This window comes from Ictidomys tridecemlineatus, chromosome 8, assembly GCF_052094955.1.
Source record: "Ictidomys tridecemlineatus isolate mIctTri1 chromosome 8, mIctTri1.hap1, whole genome shotgun sequence".
Classification (NCBI taxonomy): domain Eukaryota; kingdom Metazoa; phylum Chordata; class Mammalia; order Rodentia; family Sciuridae; genus Ictidomys; species Ictidomys tridecemlineatus.
The window spans coordinates 65,632,799-65,656,508 of NC_135484.1; the positions used below are offsets into that span (position 1 = coordinate 65,632,799).

General features: G+C 31.5%; 1 protein-coding gene across 7 annotated transcripts in view; it reads right to left on the reverse strand.

The window, feature by feature from the left end:
- The window catches only part of Fut9 (fucosyltransferase 9), a 194,864-nt gene that overhangs the window by 95,581 nt on the left and 75,573 nt on the right, over window positions 1-23,710 (reverse strand). For all 7 annotated transcript variants that reach the window (XR_013424996.1, XM_078019593.1, XM_040283112.2 and 4 more), the window contains one exon: window positions 6,284-6,371. The gene's annotated coding sequence lies outside the window, so the exon portion shown is untranslated. The remainder of the gene's footprint in view (window positions 1-6,283; window positions 6,372-23,710) is intronic.

Genomic DNA, 23,710 nt, shown 5'->3' on the forward strand with positions numbered 1-23,710 from the left:
TGAGAGTATGTTGTAATTATTTTTTTCATTTTAAAACTGTGTGGATTATGCGATCACTCTTACTTAAATGAATTGTAGCAGATGGATAGTGATGTAGGTATTAAAGGAAAGGATCAAAATTCTAAAACAGGTATGCTTTGCTTTATAAAATGAATCTATTTCTTATGAAATAATAAGTCAAAATCTAACAAAATTGTACCAGAAATGATTGTAATTTAAGGGAAAAAAAACATGATATATGCTTTTGTGAGACCTATGATCACATTGTAAAAAAAAAAAAAAAACACTTCTCATTTATGTATTTTGTGATTTCTTTTTAGTTTTTTTTTTGCTTATATTCAGTATCATACTTCCCTAAAGTGAAAGTATCCTTGCATCTAATATATTGCAAATAAATTAGCAAGAATGATTTTTACTTCAGTAGCACAAGTGAAACTTGGAAGTTCAACAGGAAAAGGACATTTCTAGTGAAAAAAAATTTGAATTTAAATATGGACAATATTTTTTAAATAAGTATTATTTTGTACTAGATAAGATAGATAAGTTCTTATCCCAATTATACAAAGATATTATGGGTATTTTGACCATCTAATTTATCTGATATTTAAGCCTATATCTATTATGCAATAAAAGAGAGGCAAATTATAATGATTTTAAAGTTGCTTGCCTAAATGATGAGCAAGACAGTGTTGCCAAAGATTATGGTATCAAATGTGCTATAAAGAGATTAAAATTAAACCATAATTTTGGATAATTTAAGTATAATGAGGTATTAAAAATGCAAACATATGTGAAGTGCTTTATAATTAAGAAATTTTAAGTCATGAAGAAATATTTATGGCAAATAAACAGTAGAGGTTCATAAGGACTTAAAGCAAATGGCAAAATGTGCTCACAGAAAAGTAGAAAAAATTTTATTACATTATGGGAAAAATCTTCCTAATAGAAGTTTTCTCAGTGGTAAAATGTTTTTAATATTTTAAATATATAGATTTATGGGTCATAATTTGATACTTGTATATAGTTGTGATAATCAAATCAGGGTTGTTTACATTTACATCTCCTTAAATATTAAAAAATCATCATTAATATTTAATAATTATATATATTTATTGAGTATAGTGTGATATTTCAGTACATGCATACAATATAAGTTTACCAAATCAGGACAATTAACATTTCCATCCCCTTACCATTGCTCTTTGTTTGGTACTTTTAAGCTAATCTCTTCTTAAAATGCATGATATGTTATTATCATCTAAAATCACTCCACTGTGCTGCAGAACACTAGATTTATGATTTCTATCTGTGTTTTGGTTTGCAATGTACAACTTCCTTCCATTGTCCTCCTTTCTACCCTTCACAAACCCAACTAATCACAACTCTACATTCAGTTCCACTTTTTTTTTAATATCCACATGTAAGAGAGAATATGCAGAATTTGTCTTTCTGTGATTTAGTTCACTTGATATCTATGTAGTTGCTTTTAGTTGTCTTAAATATAAAGTCTTAAATTAATATAAACTATACACAGAACTAAAATTTGAAAGTTCTGTTTGATTTGGTCTACCCTGAGTGTTTAGCACAAAGTCAATGCAAATAAGAGCTTTCATTAACCTAGAACAGGGACAGTTGAAACTTTTATTTCAAATACAAAATATTTTTTATATATTTATGCATTTTTTATTTATCATTTGAATTCTTCCACCTCTTCCTCCTTTATTTGTTGACATTGAATTTCTATGTTGCTTAGGCTGGTTTCCATTCTAGGTTCAAGTAATCCTCATACCTCAGCCTAGATTAGCTGGAATTACAGGTGAGTATAACTGCACCTAGTTGAGTTTCTTCTTTTGAGGACTGGCTGTTTATGTCCTTTGACCATTTTCTTAATTTTTTTTTAGTTGTTGATAGACCTGTATTTTATTTATTTATACGTGGTGCTGAGAATTGAACCCAGTGCCTTACACATGCCAGGCAAGTGCACTATCACTGAGCCAGAGCTCCAGCTTCTCTTTGACCATTTTTAATTGAATTATTTCACTTTTGTTATTGAGATTTAAAGTCCCTTAAACATGGTGGACATTAATCCTTGCTAGTAAAAGCTTGTAGTTCATATAAATTAATTTCTCTGTTTTGTAAAAACTTGAGATTGACAGAAAAGTTGCAAAGATACACACAGATTTCCCATATTTCCTTCCCTCATTCTTAAGTAGGTACATTCGTCAAAATAACATTCATGGAACAATATTAACCAAATTATAGGACCTATTCAGTTTTCCCCAATAATCCCTATATTTCCTTTCAAAGTGAAACTTAAGGTACCATCTTGCATTGTTGTAATGTCTCCTTCCTCTCCTCAACTGTGGTTCTCAAAGTCTTTCCTATCACTTTCATTGCAACTTTTGAAGAGCATAGGTGGGGCATTTTGTAGAATGTCCCTCAATTTGTCTTTGTGTAATGATTTTCTCATGAGTTAGAGTGGGACTATGGATTTTGTGGAAGCATATCACATAAGTCTGATGTCCTAATCCCATCACACCAGAGTACATGGTATCAATATGATTTGTCACTGGAGTTGGTAAACTTCATCAGTTTTTGAGGGTGGTGTTTACCAGGTTTCTCTAGAAAAACTTACCTTCCCCACGTCCATAATCTCCACTCTTTATAAGTAGTCATTAATTTAGTCTGTACTCAAAGGGAACAGAACTAAGGTTCATATCTTGGGGGGTGAGGTAGCTGAGGTATCTACATGTATTATCTGGAATTTTTATATAAGTAAGGTCTGTCTCTCAACTTATTTGCTTATTCAACCACTTACAGATATCAGTGTGGATTATTAGATTTTTGCTTTATGCTTTAGCTTATAATAAGGTCATTATTTTGTTAAAATGTTTCAGCTTTGGTCATTGAGAATTCTTTCTGGTTGGTTCTCATGTCCTTCTGACATGTCCCAATATGTTAGTTTTGCTTTGTTTTGTGCAGGTGAGTCTTACCTTGCATTTTTCCTACTCAGGACCTAGAATCAGCCATTTTTCTCCATCAGAAGTTGGTTCTTTTTATGTTGGAGAATGGTATTTAAAAGCTGAATCTGAATATGAAAGGGTTTTTTTTGCTACAGCAGAGTCACTACTTTTAGAACCTTTTGGCAGAGAGAGCTAATGTTGTGTGGGTGTGCTCATGTATGCACATAGAAATACACTCTCTGTATTTCTATTTCTTAATGTATATTAAATAAAAATGAGTTCATATTGGTATTACATCGTTAATCTATTAAATTTAGCCATCTTGCTTTTTTTAGTCATTTTGTTTCTAATTTCTAGTTCAGGTTATTCTAGCTGTCAACAATTTACTTATTTGTTTCATGCCAGAATACTTGCAAAGTAGTTACAGAATTGATAACTACCTTTTTTCCAATAACCTTCAGTGAAATTATAACTTACATTTGTAATTTGTTTAAATTAATTAATTACATTTTGGGATACCCCATTCTGTTTGTTTTCTTATTTTTTATTTGCATACTATATAGTTGTACAGTTCTGTGTGCTTTGATAGCTACAGTAATTTCTTCAGCACTACAGTAACATATAGAACAGTTCCATTGCCCCCAAACTTTTCTATTGCAGTCACTTTGTAGTCAATTCTTTTATATGTCTAAACCAGATCACCACTGTTCTGTTTCCCATCTCTTATGTTTTGCCTTTTCTAAAATTTGCAATACATGGAATCGCACAACACTTAGTCATTTGGGTCTGTCTTCTTTCACTTACCAAAATTCACTTAGGATTTATGCATGCTATGAATAAACCAATATATCCTTTTGATAATTAAGTAGGGTTCCTTGGTGTAAATATACTACAGTTTGTTTATCAACTCACTGGTTCAAAACAGCTGATTTTTTATTTTCATATTTTGACAGTTAAAGTTGCTACAAATATTCACATATAGGTTTTCAGTAAAACTAAGTTTTTAATTTACCTGGAATTGGGCTCATTGGATCATATAATAAGTGTATATAAATGATCCTCTACTTAAGATTGTTCAATTTACAACCCTTCAACTTTACAACTGAACAAAAGCAATACATATTCAGTACAGCATTCACATCAAATTTTGAATTTTGATCTTTTTCTGATCTAGTGACATGATAATCTCTCATGATGCTGGAATTTTATTATGTTCAGTAGGTTGAGTGTATTATATACATTTTTGATATATTTCAATATGTTCAATATGTTCAACTTATAATTGGTTTATTGGAATGCAACCTCTTTCAAGTCAAGAAACATCTGTGTTTAGTTTTATAGGGGACTGGTACATAGTTTTTCAAAGTGGCTTTGTAGCTTTTTGATTTCTCATCATCAATGAATGACACTTCTCTGTAGTCCTCTATACTATCAATATTTTTCATTGTCAAATTTTATAAATTTTATAAATTTTAATATATTATGAGTAATATTTCACTGTGGTTTTAATGAGCATTTCCCTAATGATTAATGATGTTGAACATTTTCTCATATATCCATTAACCATTCATAAATATCCTTTGGTGAAGCACAGATATTTTTCTCATTTTTCAATTTGATCACATATTATTAAGTATAAGAGTTCTTTACATATTCTGGCTACAAATCTTTATCAGAATTTGATTTACATGTCTGCAGCTTATATTTTCATTCTTTCATGAGTGTATTTCACAATTAATGTTTTGTTTATTTTATATCTAAATTTTGATTCACTTATTGAAACAAAGAGGCTATGATTATATAATTCCTTCAGTTACAGCAGAAAATGTAACTGAAATTAAGAAACTCCAAATTTTAACATGTGTTATTATTTGGAAATTATTGTATATTTTTCTTATCCATATATGTTTCATAAATATGTGATTATAAAACCTTACTTTAAGTCAGAGTTTTTGGATAATTTTTTTATTAAAATTTTAAAGTTATATGCTCTTTACTGTGTCCAGAAGTTAGCATAAAAGACTTATTAGGTAGTAGAATTGTAGCATTTTGTCATCAGTTCTCTTGAATATAGTTGTTCGATGTTGCAATCAAATGCACATATGTAACTGTTGAGCCCTTGAAATGTGGATAGTTTGACTGCAGAAATGCCTTAATTTTAAGTAAATTTAAAACTGATATTTGACTTAGTTATTAAAAAAAATAAAATATTTGTGGGAAAACTTGAATTTGTTAACCTAATTCTTCAATTGTAAATTTCATAATATTTTAATGTAAGTCAAGTATGTCCAATACAAAATTAATATCTGGATTGAGATGTGCTTTAAAAATACACTGAATTTCAAATATGAATGGGAAAAATATAAATTGTCTTATTAGTGTTTTTACATTGATCATGTGTTAAAATTATTCTATCTTGATTAAAAATATTATATTTTATACATGTTATACTTTAATAGATAGGAGTACTTCTTTAGAGTCTTACATTATGCATTAAATTATATTTTATATCAAAATTTGTCTGTATTCTGAAATAGGATGTCAATACCCTACCTATCACCACCTCAAACTCTCAAAATAACATCAGGCACCCAACATTTTCCTCCCTTCCATGAAGAAGGATCAAGGTTCACTGCATTCCTCATCATGGGTGCCAGATTTTATATCCTTAGACAAGAGCTACAGCAAGAAAAGAATTGGGAAAGTGGAGAGTAAGGCTTGAGATGTAAATTTTAGGTTTGATAACTTTAGTGGTTAAGATATAGCATGTCCTGGTGTTAAAAAATTAAAAATTATAGTTTTTTTAAGTGAAGAGCTTCAATTCATGGCTTACTTTCTTCTGAGGGAAAGAATTGGGCTGTTTCCTTTCTTTGCCATTTCTAAGAGTTGAAACTTACTGCTTAGTAGTTCTTTATTCCTGCATTGCTTTCACAACCTTTTTATTTTCAATTGACACATAAAAATAGTAAATATTTATTGGCCATCATGTGATGTTCTGATACACATGTACAATGTGCAGTTCAAGTAGGGGTAGACATATACATCTCAAATGTTTATTATTTCTTAAGAGTATTAAGTATAACATTTTAAAAGTATAATTAAACATCAGTATATATTCCATCATGATAGACAATAATTTTAAGCTTTAATTTTGATACAGTATTAAATCTAAGCTACAGAACATCCTTTCATAGTAGATAATCTTATAAATTTGTTTTATATTTTGGGTGAGTTTTAAACAATATAAGTTGCCTATAATTTCTAATTGAACATATTTATCCCACAAACAAGCTGGATTGAGAAAGTAAATATTTACTTACAATACGAGAACATATCATGGGAAGCACATAAACAGTTGTTAAACTATTCCACTGTGTTATCGAATTCTTGAGTTATTACATTCTAAACCTGTTGAAAAAGAGAGAAACAAGTATGTTAGCTAAACACATTGGGTGTACTGTATATAAAGCTAAAGAACTAAAAGGGAAACTAAAGTAAATCACACATCTTACAACCTATCCTTTTTTTTGTATGTATTATTGGTTTCTTTATTTATATCAATTCATGGTTTCTTTAAATTTTTAGGAAAACATTATTAAATTACATAAGTCAATAAAGGAAAATGTTATTAAAAGGAATGAATATTGTAATTGAAACTCTAAGGAATTGAGTATGCCTTGATAGCTAAATATATTTCATGTTCTCCACTTATTACATTTATCATTTGTACTATATAGCACAAAAAGTAGACCCATGTTACTAAAACATCTGGATTTTTATAAATATATGGATGCTTAGCGAAAGAAAGACCAAATAAGTAGATGATTTTTTTAACGTTTTTCATTTTCATGTTGATACCTTTTAGCCAACATATATGATTGGTTTAAATGAAAGAAAATGCTTTAAAATTTTCTTGAATTATAAAAATTTCTTAAATTTCCACTGTACCTGCAGTCATGGAGATCCAGGGTGCAGGGCAGTAGGTGGAGCTAACTGAACAGATACATTGGGCCTCAAATGCCATCCTAAGTTCGGGCTTTATTTCATGGTTCAATGGAGATAGGAGAGCTTTGACTGGGAAACTAACATGATCTCATTAAAAATTTAAAGAATCACTTCAAATGTTCTGTTTAGTGGAGAGGAAATTGTGGAAGCAGTAGCCAGTCCAAAGGTTATTGCAGTAGTTGAAATGAGAAACATGGTTGTTATGTTTTGCCACAGAGGCCATGGAAAGAAGTGTTTGGATATTTGTGATATATTTGAATAAATATAAATGTGGTTAATTAATTTTGTCTTCTCATAAATGAAAATGCATTCAGAGACTTCTTAATTATGTTCATTTTTTTTCTATAGAGAAGGGTTAATTTTAGTATTAGAAATTAGATACTCATTCATAATACATTGATGATTGACCAATTGATTAAATTTTTGGTACTGGGAATTGAACCCAGGGACACTCTACCACTGAGCTACATCCCTAAATACTTTCCATTTTTTTAAATTTTTTTATCTTTTATTTTGACATAGATGTCCAGGCTAGATTTGAATTTGTGATGCTCTTGAAGAGCTGGGATTACAGGTATGCACCACTGTACCAGCTATTTCAGTAGATTTGTGTAAAATCCACCAAAGTGAGAGAATATAAAAACATTAGTTTTACATAATTGTTTTAAAAAATACTATTGAACTTTTTGATTATAGTCTAATTAGCTGGGCAAGATGGCACATGCCTGTAATCCCAGTGACTCAGGAGGCTGAAGCAGAAGGATTGAAAGTTCAAAGCCAGCCTCAGCCACTTAGTGAGGCCCTGTCTCAAAATAAAAAAAATAAAAATAAAATAAGGAGTGGGGATGTTGCTCAGGGGTTAAGCACTCTTGGGTTCAATCTCAGTACCAAAACAAAACAAAAGATAGTGTAATGATTGGTAATAACCCTATATGATATATAAATTTAAAAACTGGTAAAATAACTAAATGGAACAATGTTTATATATAGAAATGAAACATTAGAGGTCATTGGTGTTGCTAGAAACATCACAGATATATTCAGAACTGAATTCCATTCACAGGACCAAGACCTTAATTCAATTTATCAGATGTGATTAAATGACTTTGAATTTTGAACAAATATCCACAATGACTTTATGCCATTTGTGGTAATAAATGGGATTTGCTGCCAGAAGAGGTCATGAAGCCAATTCCTGTGACTGTACTTTAAATAGAATTTTATGACTTCAGAATTACTAGACTGAGTTTTTAAGCGCTCTTTAATTCAACATACTTTTTCTAAATGCCTTCTACATAACAGAGAGCTGCCAGGTATTATGGCCCTCAGGGTTTCTAACAGATTCTTCCTGCCCTTGGAAGGTTCACAGTCTAGAGGAGAAAGCAGGGAAAGAGAAATGAAGAACTTTGAACAAATGTCTGGCAGGGGACACTAACGTAGCAGCATTCCATTTTACTTGGCAGGAGCTTAATAGAAAATAGGTTGTACGAATGCTGAAGGATGACTAGGCAGTGCGGCAAGCACGAAGATAAGCAGGAAAGGGATAATAGAGTTTGGGACTAAAAAGTAATCTGGCTTTAGTAGAGCAGAGTGATAGGAAGTGAAAGGAGGACACGTGGGAGGCAAAGAAGGTAAGCAGAAGCCTGGCTACCCCACCGGAGGGTTCCTTAATCATGCTGACAGCTTAAGCCTCAATAACACAGTAACAGCACTGAGGATAAATGAAAAGTTCACTACATATAGGCTCAGATTTAAGGGTTTTATACATATTTTTTCTCATTTCATCCCATTAACAAGCCTATGAGGCAATGCTATTCCCATTTAGAGATGAAAGATATGAAGCACAGAGAGGTAAAGCAACCTGTCTGAGGTCTTCCAGGTTGTAAGTGGTGTTTCTGGATTAGAACCAAGATAGGCTGATTCCAGAGCCCGCTCTGGTCCCTACAGGTTTGCCTCATGTAGTCAGCATGGGATGCCCTATCCTTTCAGTATGAAGTACATGGAAAATATTTTCCTCCTTTACAGTAAAAAAATACTGACTTTCCATTTATATTAAGCAGAAATGGGAATAAGAAATTTTGACCTAACGGTACAAAACCAGATGAAGAAAGGGAAGAAGAGAAAAAAAAATATTAATGTGTTTAAACATTTAATTTTAGGACAACTTGGGGCTAGATGGTTTAAAGTTCAACCTACTTGGTCCATATCTCTGTCGTACCTGAGAAAAGGAGAGTGGCAATGGAAGAAGTCTATGATTTGTGCTCACTTTTATGATTTCTGCTTATTTTCACTACTAGGAATCTTGCATTGCTTGGGATTTCCTCTTCCTCCCTTTCCTCTTCCTTAGCTGGTTTGGATGATCTGTCCTGATTCTTAGAATGAAAGTAAACTTACTGTAAGTCTTTTTAAACTGAGCAGAACAGAATTTGACTCCTAAAAAAAAGGTACCTCTGAATGACACAGAATAGGAGGATGCAGACTCTCCTATTTGCTGAGTTGTTGTAGAAGATAAGGAATTAATAGAACTTCCAGCCACTATGAAATGTACTAAAATGTACTTACGCTTGGGATATAGGTAATTGTTATGGCAGGCGTTTGAAATTAATTTGTTCATATTTATACATATATTTTATTAGCCATTTTTTTAAATGCACAGTTTCTGGGCAAAGACAGAACTACTAATTTTCTTAAAATCTGTAGAGACATCCATGGCTTCAGTTTCTACACCTGGGCCTGGAGACAATATTGGAAACCTCACTATATGCTATGCAAAGATCCTCCCAGTGTATAGCAAAGCCCAGAGATATTGATGCTGAAAAGATTAGGACACGGTGGCTTTTCACCTTTAACACTTGTTTCTCAAACTTAAATAGGCACAAGAATCATTTGAGTGGTTTATTAAAAGCAGATTCACTGAAATATATTTCTATAGAAGCCAATAAAAGTATGAGTTAGGACCAGGATTGCTATATCCAACAATCCTTCTACTTCTGAAGGAAACTTGTTGCAAATTTTGGGGACTCTACCATGAAAAGTAATAGGTCAGTTCCAGAGTATTCAGAAGAGCTGAATAAAAGTACTATAGAAATTAATTTCATTATTTAATTAATTATTCTGGCATATAAATGAATTGCATGTAAAGTAGATGTTTCCATATAAGTTTTAGATATAAATTTAAACTATAATATTTCATTTAGATGAAAATATCTTGGAAAATCAATAACAAAATCTTTAAATTCAGGAACCTGGGGTATAGCTCAGTGGTAGAATCTTGGGTGGGTTCAATCTACAGCACAAAATTAAATAGCTAACTAAATAAATAATTGATTATTCAAACTTCGTGTGTGTTTGAAATTAACAAAAAATAATAATCTTAACAAAAATGTTCACTGGATATTTTATAGCGCCAAGTTCATCAATTTAATTTGGAATAATATATTTTCTCTTTTCTAAAGTGTTTACACTGATGAAAAAATTTTTAAACATAAAAATTTTAAAAATTCTTATTCTCAAACAAATAATAAATGCTTTGGGAAAGAAAAAAGTTCATTCTAATTTTAGCTGCATTTTCTGTGTTAAGTACAATGATTTGAGATGTGTATTGGTAGAATATGATTTATAAATACATCAAGATATTCAAAATTTGAAATACTTTATAAATTGTTTAGAATGCTTAGGGAAGTTTTACCACAAAACTGACCTATGGCTTACAAGGAAAAAATTGTTTAAAAATATATTTATCTTCCTTTAAATCATATTAAAACTTGAATTTCAATTGCCTAGATAAAGGTACCTCACTATTCTGGCCTCAGGTCTTCCAGAGGTGAATATTTCATGACTGTAAATGGGTATTAACTAGTAAACAGGCACAAAGAACCCAGTTTAACTGATCTAAACCTCACAAAGACTTATTCTAATTAAAACTTAAAAAAATATTTTGGGAGAATTTAAAAATGTATCCAACAAAATAATTTACAATCGTGCAATTTTCTCCTGCCAAAATTTTTGCATCCATGTCCTTCTTATTGTTTTATGCATGTCCTTCATATATGTACGGGGAATATGTACGGGGAATATGCAAACCTAAATACATATTAATATAGAGAAATATAAAGCCATTATTGTGTAATTTGGTTCATAAATATTTCAATATTTATTATAAAAGTCAAAACACTACTAAGTGAGAGGAAAATAAAATACACAATATGTACTTTCTGTATCAGATTCAACAATCCCACTACTTGTATTCCAAAAGAATGAAATTGGTATGTCAAGAGACACCTCCATTTCCATTCACCTCCATTTCATTGTAGTACTGCTCACAACAGCTAAGATGTGGAAGTATCTTGGTTGTCCATGAATGAATGAGTGGATAAAAGATGTTTATACATGTAATGGAATACTATGTAGCTCAAATAAATGTAATAAATACTTATTAGGTAAATAATGGCTATGTAGCTTAAAAAAGGAAAGTATGTGTCTCATAACAAAATGGATAGAACTGCAGGGTATTGTACAAAATAAAATGAACCATACATGGAAAGATAAATACTATGTGAGATCACATACACATGGAATTTTTTTAAAGTTAGTTCCACAGAAACAGAGTAGAAAGGTTATTAACAAAGGCCAGAGGAAGGGATGGAAAGAAAAGATGTTAATTAATGGGTACAAGTCCCAGATAGGAGAAACATATTTTAGTGATCTACTTAAGTGCAGGGTGATCATAATTAGCAATAGTATGTTGTGTATGTCAAAATTGCTAAATGAATGGATTTTTAATATTCTCATTGCAAACAATGAAAAGTTGGTGAGGTGATATATTAACCAGACTGAATATTTCTACAGTGTGTGTATATATATATATATATATATATATTGCATATATATTAATACATCTGTTTGCATCCCACAAATATGCATGATTATAATTAGTCAATTAAAGAGAATAAAATAAAATATAGAAATAAAATATTAAAAATAAATAATTTTTCTGTGTGTCTCTTTTCATTTGTACCTGTCCACTCTGTTGAGAGAGTAGAGTGGTAAATCCTTTGATTGGGTTTGCTGAAGTTGGGCCGTGGAGAACCTTGGACAGAAAGTACATACAAGGAATGATTTGATCTGTACAATGTATTATTTTTTTCATACACTTGTGTTACAAAGTCCTTCTTTAGGACTTTCATGTAAATGAACCCATATAGGAAGTAGTTTTCCTTTTAAATATCTACCTGCAATTAATCACCTACTGTGGATTGAATTATGTCCTCTACAAAAGATATGTGTAATTCTTAATCCCCAGTATTTGTGAATGGAATTTTATTTGAAGATGAGGTCTTCAGAAATAGGGTTTTCAGGTGTAATTCAGCTAAGTAATATGGAATTAACTTGATTAGAGTCTCATTTCACAATGTATCCATATATCAAAATGTCATGCTGCACACCTAAATATATACAATTTTTATTTATTAAGATTACCTCAATAAAGCTGAGGTCACACTGGATTGGCCCTCAATCCGATCACTGATGTTTTTATAAAAACAAAGACACAAAAAAAGGCAACATAATGACAGATAAGAGATTGAAATTACTATGTCACTTATTCAGGAATGTCAAGATTGCTGGTAACCCCCTGGAGTTGGAAAGGCAAGGGAGAATTCTTCCTGCAGCCTTAAGCAGGAGTCTGACCCTGCTAACAAGTTTAGATTCCTGGCCTCTAGAAAGAATAAATTTATTTTATAATATGCTTTGTTTGTGATAATTTCTTATGGAAGTCCTAGGAAATTAAAGTAGCCTTCGTAGATTTAATTTGGATTTGGGTAGTTAGAATAATAATGGAATGCTGTAGTGTTGGATTATTGTATAAAAAGAAAGAAGCAAGAAAATTCTGTTCTCTCAGAAGATGAAAATTGAAAAAGAAGAAAAAATGAAGTATATAAAATACTTTTCTATATCTATGCATATATATATGTATGTATATATATTATGTCATGACTTATATAGCTACAAGTTTGTCATGACTAAACTTCAAATCATTTTAAATAATGCTGTTGCCTGATAATGTCTCTGAAAAGTTCAGGCTGCCTCCTGTACCTCCATTCAAATGTTTAGGAGAGTCTTTGTTTACTGACTTAGCTGATGTAGCAGGACAGAACACCATTAACCTTCCTGATCATCACTTTTCAAAAGTGGTCCTGTCTATTCTGTCTTGGCCTTGCTCACTGTTTTTGTCATTTCAACCTTTGGTCAATTCCTCAAAGTGCTTTCCCATCTTAATATGCAATAATGCCTTTTGGCTAGTGTAGTTAAATCACACATTCTACTGTAGTTGGATGCATGGGGAAAATGTAAGCTTAAAGTGCTCTCTTTGGATAACAGAGAAGATGTTTTCCTTTGAATTTGTCATTTTGAGGGAAAACACAAATTTTACGTGTTATTTTTCATGGGAATCAAACCGAACTACATTTACAGATTAAGGTGAATTGACCTGGATTTCAAATTAACTGAGTAATATGCAAATATAACTCAAATTATAAACTTAAAAATGCTCTAAGTTAAGGATAATTATGTTGTAGCAAAGTGCATCTCAAAAGCAGACTCATGGCCCATCTAGAGCAGATTAAGAGAAAGAATTTATAATACTTTTTGAAGGGAAGCCCTTAACCATAAAAATCTAATAGATCAAAAATTCCTAAAGCAATAATAGATTTTAGGATTGAAATTAAACAAACAAAAAAGACAACTAAATAAGAAATAAAACATCATATCTGTTGATTATTTTTAATAAATGGCTGTGACCTAATAATTCATTTTTAACTTAGGTAAATTTAGGGTTTCATTTATATGAAAAATTTCTGATATATAGTTCTTATTATGTCTTTCCAATGAATATGGATATGAAACATGCCATTTTTTGAATATCCAAGTTTCATCAGCACACTCCATTTTCAAGGAATAAATTGATGCCTGAAAGACTACTTTTGTGACAATGTGAAGATGTGACACTAGAAAAATTTTATGTGCATACAGTTGGAATCAAAAATTAGGAAAATTGTATTGTTTTATAGAAATGCCCACCAATTGCCTTTTGAGATTTTATACTTTTATTATACACATGCATACACAAACATACCTATACATGATATCAAGCAAACTCAAATAACTGTTCATTAGTCAAATATAACTTTACATACAAACATTTTCTGTTTATTATAGGCCAAAATGATACATGAATTCTTAGTGACATTGACCAGGCAGACAAGGAAAATGTGGAAGGACTAAGACTTTCTCTTCTCCCCGGTGACAGAACCTGTAATATTCTTAATGCAAAAATTAACTGTGTAATGAAATATGCTCATTTGTGCTCTTATTTTTTTCCCTAAAAAATATTCTTGGAGATCTTTAGTAAAACAAGATGCAAACGTGTATTCACTTAGGTATATATTTGCATGAACTGGAAAACATTACTCAGATATTTACATGCTCAGTTCTTCAAAATTAAGAACACTTAGTTTAAAAATCTGAAATTATAATTTAATGAGTAGGCTTCAAAATGTTAATTCCCATTTAGTTACAATTATAAGCAATAACACTGAGTAGAAACCCAGTGACAGGGCAGGGGATGTGGCTCAAGCGGTAGCGCGCTCGCCTGGCATGCGTGCGGCCCGGGTTCGATCCTCAGCACCACATACCAACAAAGATGTTGTGTCCGCCGAGAACTAAAAAATAAATATGAAAAATTAAAAAAAAAAAAAGAAACCCAGTGACATCTTTTCCTCTTTGACTTCCACCTTTCTCCAATCATGGAATCCTAATTCTAATTTGTAATAAATCGTTCCCCTCCTTTAAATTCACACTGACTGCCCAAACTGAGTCTCTTTGCTAAGGCAATTACAATATTTATAACTCTGCATTGTACCAATGGTAACTTCCTGAACCTCAAATATAGAGGTTTAGTTCTGGTTACCCCAGTTCCAAAAAAAAAAGACACACACAAAAAAACCCACCAAAATTCAAATCGTTTAATATTGTCTCACTACCTGTAGGCTAGTCTGAAAAGCTTAAATCAGAAAGGAAAAGAAAGAATGGCTTTCAAATTTTAAACTTCAACTTTACTTCTGGACTTATCTATCATCACTCCTGACCATATCTCCATACGTCAGTCACATAGGTCTCTCCTCCATTTCAGAATTGTATCTTTAGATATTTTCAGGGCCTTTGTCCATATGTTTTACTTTTGCTTAGTATTTTCATTAAAACTTGGAAAACTCTAACTCTCTAATGTACAGTGCAAAGATTTTCCACTTTATAAAATTTCATGTTTGAATGCTCTGTTCTACAGTTATAGGAATATATTCTAATATTTCCCCAATGGATTATGAATTTTTTGAGCAGATTCACTACCATTATGTTGTATCCTTGGATTCTAGAATAGCACCTTAAACATAATATTTTAATATAAATATTTATTACTGTTTCTAATTTAAAATAATATATTCTCTACAGACATTTTATGATAATAAATGTTAAAAATTGAGAAATATTCTCAAACTCTTATGTGCTCATTTCTATCACAAATGTCCTCCTAATTTTCCTTGGAAATGTTACATTTCCTTGGAAATGTAAATACAAATGGATAAGTAAGAAGAAAGTAACTTTCTCTGCTTTGGTATTGGATTACAAAGAAATTGAATCAATTATCACTAAACTTCAGCATTTGAAAATGAACTAACAAATACAAGAGGATTTATTGGTATTCCATTGACCTTTCTGTTGCAGACTGCATAAAAATCTCAAGGGCTAGCTTAGAGTTCAATTAATAAAGATTGCACATAATGTACAAGGTTGTTTTGTTCTCCTTCCATTGAGTTTTTCAGTCAGTAGTAGAAACTAATTACTCAACTTGTGTGTAGGAAAATTGGGTATTTACTGGTGAATATTTTATAGGAATTTAGTTATAAAAGAAATGGATCTATATCTGACCACTGAAAGGCAAAAATAAGATGACAATTTAGACTCCAAATATGCTGAGAAATTCACAAGCACCAGGCAAGGAACAGAAATTCAATGTAAATTTTAGATTTGCATTCATCAATATTCAGGAACATTGTGATTTCTTTGCACTTGGTCATTTTCATATGATCCTTTAGAAGGTACTCCAGGTCTAGGAATGGAAACATTGGTAACTGTTTTCTCTGAAGTGTGTTAATGAAATACTGTTTCCAACATTTTAAAAATAAATACTAAAGGTAAAATAGAAAAAGGATGAAAAGAGAAATAGCCACAGCAGCTTGCACATTTTTATAGTTTTAAATGGATGAAATTATCTTTCTGTTATGAAACCAAGTCACACATTTCATTTATACATGAAACTAAAATAGTGTTTTAAGTGAGGCACAGAGATATATGGGCTCGTCTATTCCCCAAAATTATTGTGACTCATTTTTTAAAAAAAATATTTCCTAGAATAAGTCTAGAGAAAACTGTAAACTTCATGCAGAACTCTACATTTTAAGGAAAAAAATGTGAATCTCTGTGTTATTTACTCATTGATTCGACAAATATTTATTGAATACATATTAGGGGACAGATTTCTGGTAATGCACAAGTAAAGGATGCACAGACTCATCTCCAAGGATTTTATTGTCCTTGAGGAGACAGAGGAAAATGGAAATCAAGGTAATTTGTGGTAAGGACTAAGATAGGGACTTGCACAAAATTCCAAGGAAGCACAAAAGAGATGTATACAATTGAATTTTAAGGAGAAGCTAACACAGAAAATGTGGCTCTCCTCTGAATCAAGCATATTTCAAAAAGGAATTTGAAATAATTCCTGAGGTATTCTTAAGAATCATAAGATGAATATAACTGGTTGGATAGTTAAGTTGTTGGTTGCATCTTTCCTATCAAACAATGCTAGTTGGCTTACTGTCAAAGAAGGTCTCTGATTTCTATTAATGAAATTAATGAAATTTTACATCCTTTTATGTCATTTTAAAAATAAACTATTTAATCACATGCAAGACATATTTAACAAATTTAAGGATGAATTTAACTGGGGAGCTTTATCTCCTACATAATATAATTTACTAAGACAATCAAAGGCTAAATCAGTGAGTTAAAACTGACAATGGAATTTAATAGCAAAAATACCAAGTTAGATTTAAAAATCCGTAGTGGAAGTACATAAATGAAAGACTCCAAATTGTCTTTTAAACAAAAAGAATTTAGAATTTTAGTCAAATGAAAGGTCACTGTGGATCATGGGTGATAATGTTGGCTACAGCATGAATAGAGTCTTGAGCTATAAGAAATTTACATTCTTGGGGGAGACAGCTTCAGGGGAAATAGGTTCATCTTCTCCAATAGAAAGCTGGCTTCAGCAAACCAGTGATCTGTGAGTCCAACACTGTGTTAAGGGTATAAAGATGACTAAAACTGTTGCTTTCCCAAGAAAGTTACCTTCTAGTGAAGAAGGAGAGTATGCACATGACTATTACTCTCCATAAATTACAAATTGCTTAAGCTTAGGTGCTGTAGATGCTGACCTTGGTCTTCCAATTCTTTGGTTTGATATTGGATTGCTTGCACAAGTGGTCTAGGAAAGTTACTTATATCTATGAGTCTTATATTCGTAATTCATCAAAGAAAAGAAGTCATTTATTCTATAAAGATTCATTAAGTGCTTTATAATGTGCCATATACTCTGTTAGGTGTGGGAATCTGCAGCAAACAAATGAAATGAAATTTCTCCCCTCATTAGGCTTATATTCTAGAGGGGAAACCTGAACAAAAAGAAACAAATGAATAAAATGTACAGTGTATCAAATTGTCTTGATTATATGTAGAGGAAGAAATATGCAGAGAATGAAGGCTGGGGACAGAACAGAGTTGCAATTTTGACATAGTAGTTAAAGAAGGCCTTGTAAACGGCCTTAGTAGGACTTAGTAGAAAGATGAACATTAAGAAAATATTTACAGGAATGCGAAACATAAATGTTTCACATTCCTGAGGAAAGACTGACCTAGCAGAGTCTCTAGGCAGTGAGAGAAGAGCAAGCTTGGATTGATATAGGATATAGGAGGAGGTAAAAGCAGTGAGAGTGAAATGGCAGTGAAGGTTAGCAAGAGAACAGACATCTAGGCAGTGGGGGGCAGACAGAGGAAATTGTTTATTTTCTTGCTTCTTTAAGACAGAGTCCACCATATTGCCTAGATTGTTCTCAAATTCCTGAATTCAAGAGATCCTCCTGCCTTAGTCTCTGGAGTAGCCAGGACTATAGGTACAGGCCGCCATGCCTGGCTAGATTATGTATTCTATGAACCATTCTAAGGACCTCAGCTTTTAATTAGTGAGGGAGGAAGTCACAATTTATGAGTAAAGAAGAGAAATAATCTCATTTATATTTTAAAACAACTACTCTGTGTAATTTCAACTGTAATCCACAGTGAAGCAAGGAAGCTAATACCATTAAGATGAAGGAGCTGAATAATTGAGGTAAGATGTCACAGGATTTTGGATAACTTGAGGGCAGAAGAATTTAAAGTTGATGGATGAAGTTTGGTCTGAGAGAAACAGGAGTCATGGATACCTCCAATTATATTAGTCTTTGCTGCTGGATGTACTTGTTGTTCACTGAGTTTGCCTGGCTTAAGGATTATGATAAAGACCTTCTATTTTATACATAATAAATTTGAGATGTACATTTGACTTCCAAGTAGAGATACTGTATGAGTAGTTGGATATGTGGTTTTCAAGTTTATGGCAGAAGTCCATGATAGATGTTATGAGTTATTAAAGTCCCCATAATAAATCAACAGAGTGCCAGATATTCTGCTTTGCCCTTTTACAAATATTAACTCATTTAATGTTTCCATAGTTTTATTGCATAGGTATTATTACATTTTCACAGATTAGGTAACTAAGTTAGGGATAGATGGATAGAGATAAATCACTTGCCTAAGTTTACACCTTTAACAAAGTAGTTGAGCTATGTATTCAACGCCAGATAGCCTGCTGCATTAGTGTGTTCTTAGCCACATGTTCAACATGAAACTTGATGGAATCATTAACAGACCACAAAAGGCCAGGGAAGGCCAACATTTAGAAGCTGCAGTGATGGATAAACAACAAGAGTAGGTCCAAAGTGAGTTTTCAGAGATTTATTAAAAAAGCCAGAAAAGTAATAGTTTCCTGGAACACAAGTGAAGAAACGGTTTGAATTTCTAAACAGAGATCTATTCACCAAATACTGCTGATAATTCAAGTAAAATGTGGACTAAATCGTTGCCTGGGTTAATCAATTTATCAGTTGTTGGTACACTAGACAAGAACAACTGGTGAATTCTGAGGCAACCTGCTTAGGGAGTGTTTACAGGAGAGGCTAAGGATACGACTCAATCAGGCAGTGAAGATATGTCTTTAAAGGAATTCTGTGAAGAAGATCAAAGAAATAATATATTATCTGAAGGGAAAATGTGAGCAGTAAATGAGGATTGCAATGTGTTAAGAAAGGTCTAAACACAGTAAATGTTCATTAAAGATAAATGGTCATCAATATTATTTACAATATTATAACTAATTAGGACTGATTTTGTATGTATATGTGTGTGTTTGTTACAGTATGTGTGTATGTTCATGGCTGAAGCATCAACAGAATGCATCACAGATGATGTGAGATTTAAAATAGAATATAAATAAGAACTCAATATAAATCACAAAAGGACATGGGTATTCCTGACCAGAAGGATGGGATGGGAAACTGAAGTGGGTCTTCATTAGAAGGAGAAACAAGAAACAGAAGTTTTATTACTCCCTCTTGCCTAGAAGATTTTTCCAGAACTTTTATAAAATGAAAAATATTCCTGGTTCCAGTGTTGCTTGAGAAGTGCTGTGTTAAGCATTGAAAATACTGCTTCTTTTCTAAAAACTTTCTCAGAGCTTATTGAGTATGTTACAGCAGCATTTATGAAATTTATTTGAACTTAGATTTTTCAAAATGTGAAGCATCCCATCTGAGGAAAAAATAGCTTATAGTAGAAAGAGACTTTTCTGACTCCATAACTTCACCACAACTTTCAGGTATTTGGCTTGCAGTGCACCAACTTAGAACTTAGGAATCATACAGAAGCGTATTTTAATTTTGTATCTGCAATCATGTAATCTTGTGAACTTATTAACTCCTCTGTCCCTTGCTCATTGACATGTAAAAACTTGGGTGGTAACACATGCTTGCCTCTGAAGGATTAAGACACAGATAAGGACCATATGTATCAATTTCCTGTTTCTTATATAGTCTTTGTAGAGGCTCAAGTCACAGAAGTTAAAATAGTTTTCACCTTTTGCCTGGCATTGTAGCTATGTTGGCAAGGCTCCTGCCTGGAGTTGGAAAGCTCTCTGAAAGTACTTTATTTCTTATCAATCATGTCCCAGTATATTATACACACAATACTCAATAAATAGTTGTTAAATTGAATAGTTGAAATCCTGAAAAGAACAACCATTATGTTTTTATTCACTCTGCATTAAACAGTTGCTAAAATAATGATTTCCAAAATTCATTTTTTGTAGATTCTTATTCACTCAATATCTTTGAAGCCATTTTATGCTTTACTCAGGAAAAAGTGATGATGATATGCTTGTAAATAATACAGGCATGAAGAAAGACATATTTCAATCCTTACTTTTGTTTCAGAGAGCTTTCCTGTTAAATATCCCACTTCATAGTGCAATCTAATTTATAAGCTCTTTTCTGCAATTTCTTAAAATGCATTTACACATATTTTAAGGATTACAATATTCCTTCCTCTTGTCTTAGAAATTGTCCATTTAAGCCCTATAATTTAAAGGTGTGATCAATCATATATCCATCTCCTCTCATCCAGGGAGAGATGTCTCAACCACAATTGACTGCATGAGTCACATGGGAAAGATAAATGAAGGCTTAGGATAACCAACAGAAAGAAAACCGACTTCAAAAGGATCATGACAAAAATAAAATAATCCTATAAAAGAAAGTGACTTTGCCAATTAATTCACCAATTTAATAAATATTTAGTAAGCACCTTTAATGTGTGAAAAACTGTGCTGCATACTGGCAACATACTGATCAGCAAAATAGATGAGGTTTCTGATTTTATGCCTGAAGAATACAAACCTAATAGGTGAATAAATATTAACCACATGGCCTCATAAATAAATGAGAAATATCTACTAATACAGTTCCCTGGGAGGAAGAAATAGTAAGTATACAATGTTATCAGTAAAATGAGGCAATCTGACAAGGCATTTCCTAAATAAGGGAGGAATGGGGTAAAAGCTGATAGATAAGTATCACTTATTTAGGAGAAAAAGTAAGGAAAGAACATTCCAGAAGGAGGGTATTACATGCAAATAGGCTCCATGGTGAGTTGTACCATGTAATACCCTCCTTCTGGAAAGAACATTCCAGAAGGAGGGTATTACATGCAAATAGGCTCCATGGTGAGTTGTACCATGACACCATCAAATGCATGAATGGATTGAGGAAAAGATTGAGCACAGAGAGCTAGAAGTATAATATTAGAAAATTTTGGACACATCAGCAGAAATCAGTTCACATGGAGCCTTAAATTCTATAGCAGAAGTTCTGATATTCATCTCGTAATTTATGGAATTATTTGCATACTGGAAATAGGGATATACTCACATCATTCATGTTTTTATATTTTTACTATGAATATATATCCAGCAATATATCATTTTAAAATTTCACATATGTGATAGCAAATGATAAGTATCATTCTGAATTTGATTGGTGCACTTAAAATTGTATTTCAGAGATAAGTTCATGAAGATGCATGCAGATCTAGTTAACTCTTTTATCTGTTGTTTAGGATGATAAGAATATTTTGGAAATGATTACAAGGTTCTTCTCTGTTAGTTTGATAATTGTGTTAAACAATTATTTTGTTAAAATGGTATTACCTTTTTAGGATAAACTCTACTTGGCCATAATATATTAATGTTTTTTGCACTGCTTGTTATACTTTGGCACATTTCATAAAATATCATTTTTGCATTCATGTTTATAGTAATATATTGAAATTAGATTTTCTCAAACTGTCTTCGTCTAATTTCAAGGTTATGCTTACATTATAAAATCAGTATGAGAATTTTATCTATGAAACCAACTTCTTACTCAAGAATTTTTAAAGATTTAATAAAACTTTATTGTAAAATAATCTGGTCTTGGTGAAGCTGGTCTCAATCAACATTTTGTCTGAAAAAATTTTCAATTGAGAGAGATGGAAGTATTATTACAGAAACCATATACATTCTCTTCACCTAAATTCACCAGTTTTTTACATTCTATCATATTTATGTTTTCTTTTTCTCTCTGTTATCTGAAAGTATATTCATGAAACTTCACCATGACATATTTCAGGATTAATAGTTTAAAAAAAGGGCACCCCCAACATACTCTTAATACGTAGACAATAATAATTGTATATCATATATTATGGAGCTTATATAGATTTCTTTCAATTATATAGAAAATGTATTTGAAACTGTTTTGTTTGTTAATCAGGGATACAATCAAGATTCATGCTTTGCTATAGGTTTAGTTTCTTATAATCTACAATGATTCCACTGACTTTCTGAATATTACCATCTTTACTTCTTTAAGGAGGATATACTAATTTTTTTGTATGAAAAATACCAAATTCATATTTGAATTTTTGGTAGTTGAATTCAAACTAAAAAAAATATGACAAGATTACACAGATAATGCTTTGTATCTCTTATTGCATAATGTTAAGGGTAATATAAAGCCAGTTGGTGAAGCTATCCAAACTTTCCAAAAGTTTTCCAATTACGGTGTACCTGTGATTTAAAAAATGTAACTATATAATTTTTTATTCTTACTATTGTTTACTTTTTTCTTCTTGCTCTATTTCACTTTTAAGATCAGTTTTTGTCTTCTTGATTATTATATCACCAATTTGTTTTATTTCACTATTTTAAAATTTATTTAACCATACACCTTAGGTTTATCCTTTGTTTTCTCTCACTTATAGGTCATTGACACCGTTTTCTAATTTGTCCTAAGGCATTGAGTCTATATATATTTTTCTGAATATTATTTTAAATGTATAATAAATTTCTAAAAATCATTTAGTTACTCAGATAAAATATTTTAAATATGTATTTTGACTTCTCAACTGAGAAATGATTAACTTTTCACATTTCTTATTTATGTTCTGAAAAAAAGTGTATTTGAGATATCAAGTTTTGAAATTTATTGAACCAACTTTATTTTTAAGCCCAAATAAAATTCTGTGTTGTTCTAGATTCTATAATGTTCATAATTTTATGAAAATAATGTTAACTCTTTATGAAAAGATGGAAACTGTATGCTGTTTAATTTTTTGTTTCTCTATCTTTTGTTTTTGTCTTTTTTCCATAATTTTATGTAATAAAAATCTCCTCATGTGTTCATGGTTTTGTACAAGTTTCTGTGTTCTTGTGGTTTAAGGCTGTCTTTCTAAAAATATACAAGCTTATGTTTGATTTATTGTCTCAGTTATTCTATGATTAAGAAATATTCATCACCATACATGCAAAGGTTTCTATTTTAATTGGACCTATCCCACAATGTAACTTCAGAGACCACCTTCTTATAAGTTGTTAAGGTCTGTAGACAAGTCAAAATAACACCTGGTATCTTGCCAGGGGAATGTTAGAGTTCGTAAACAAGTCT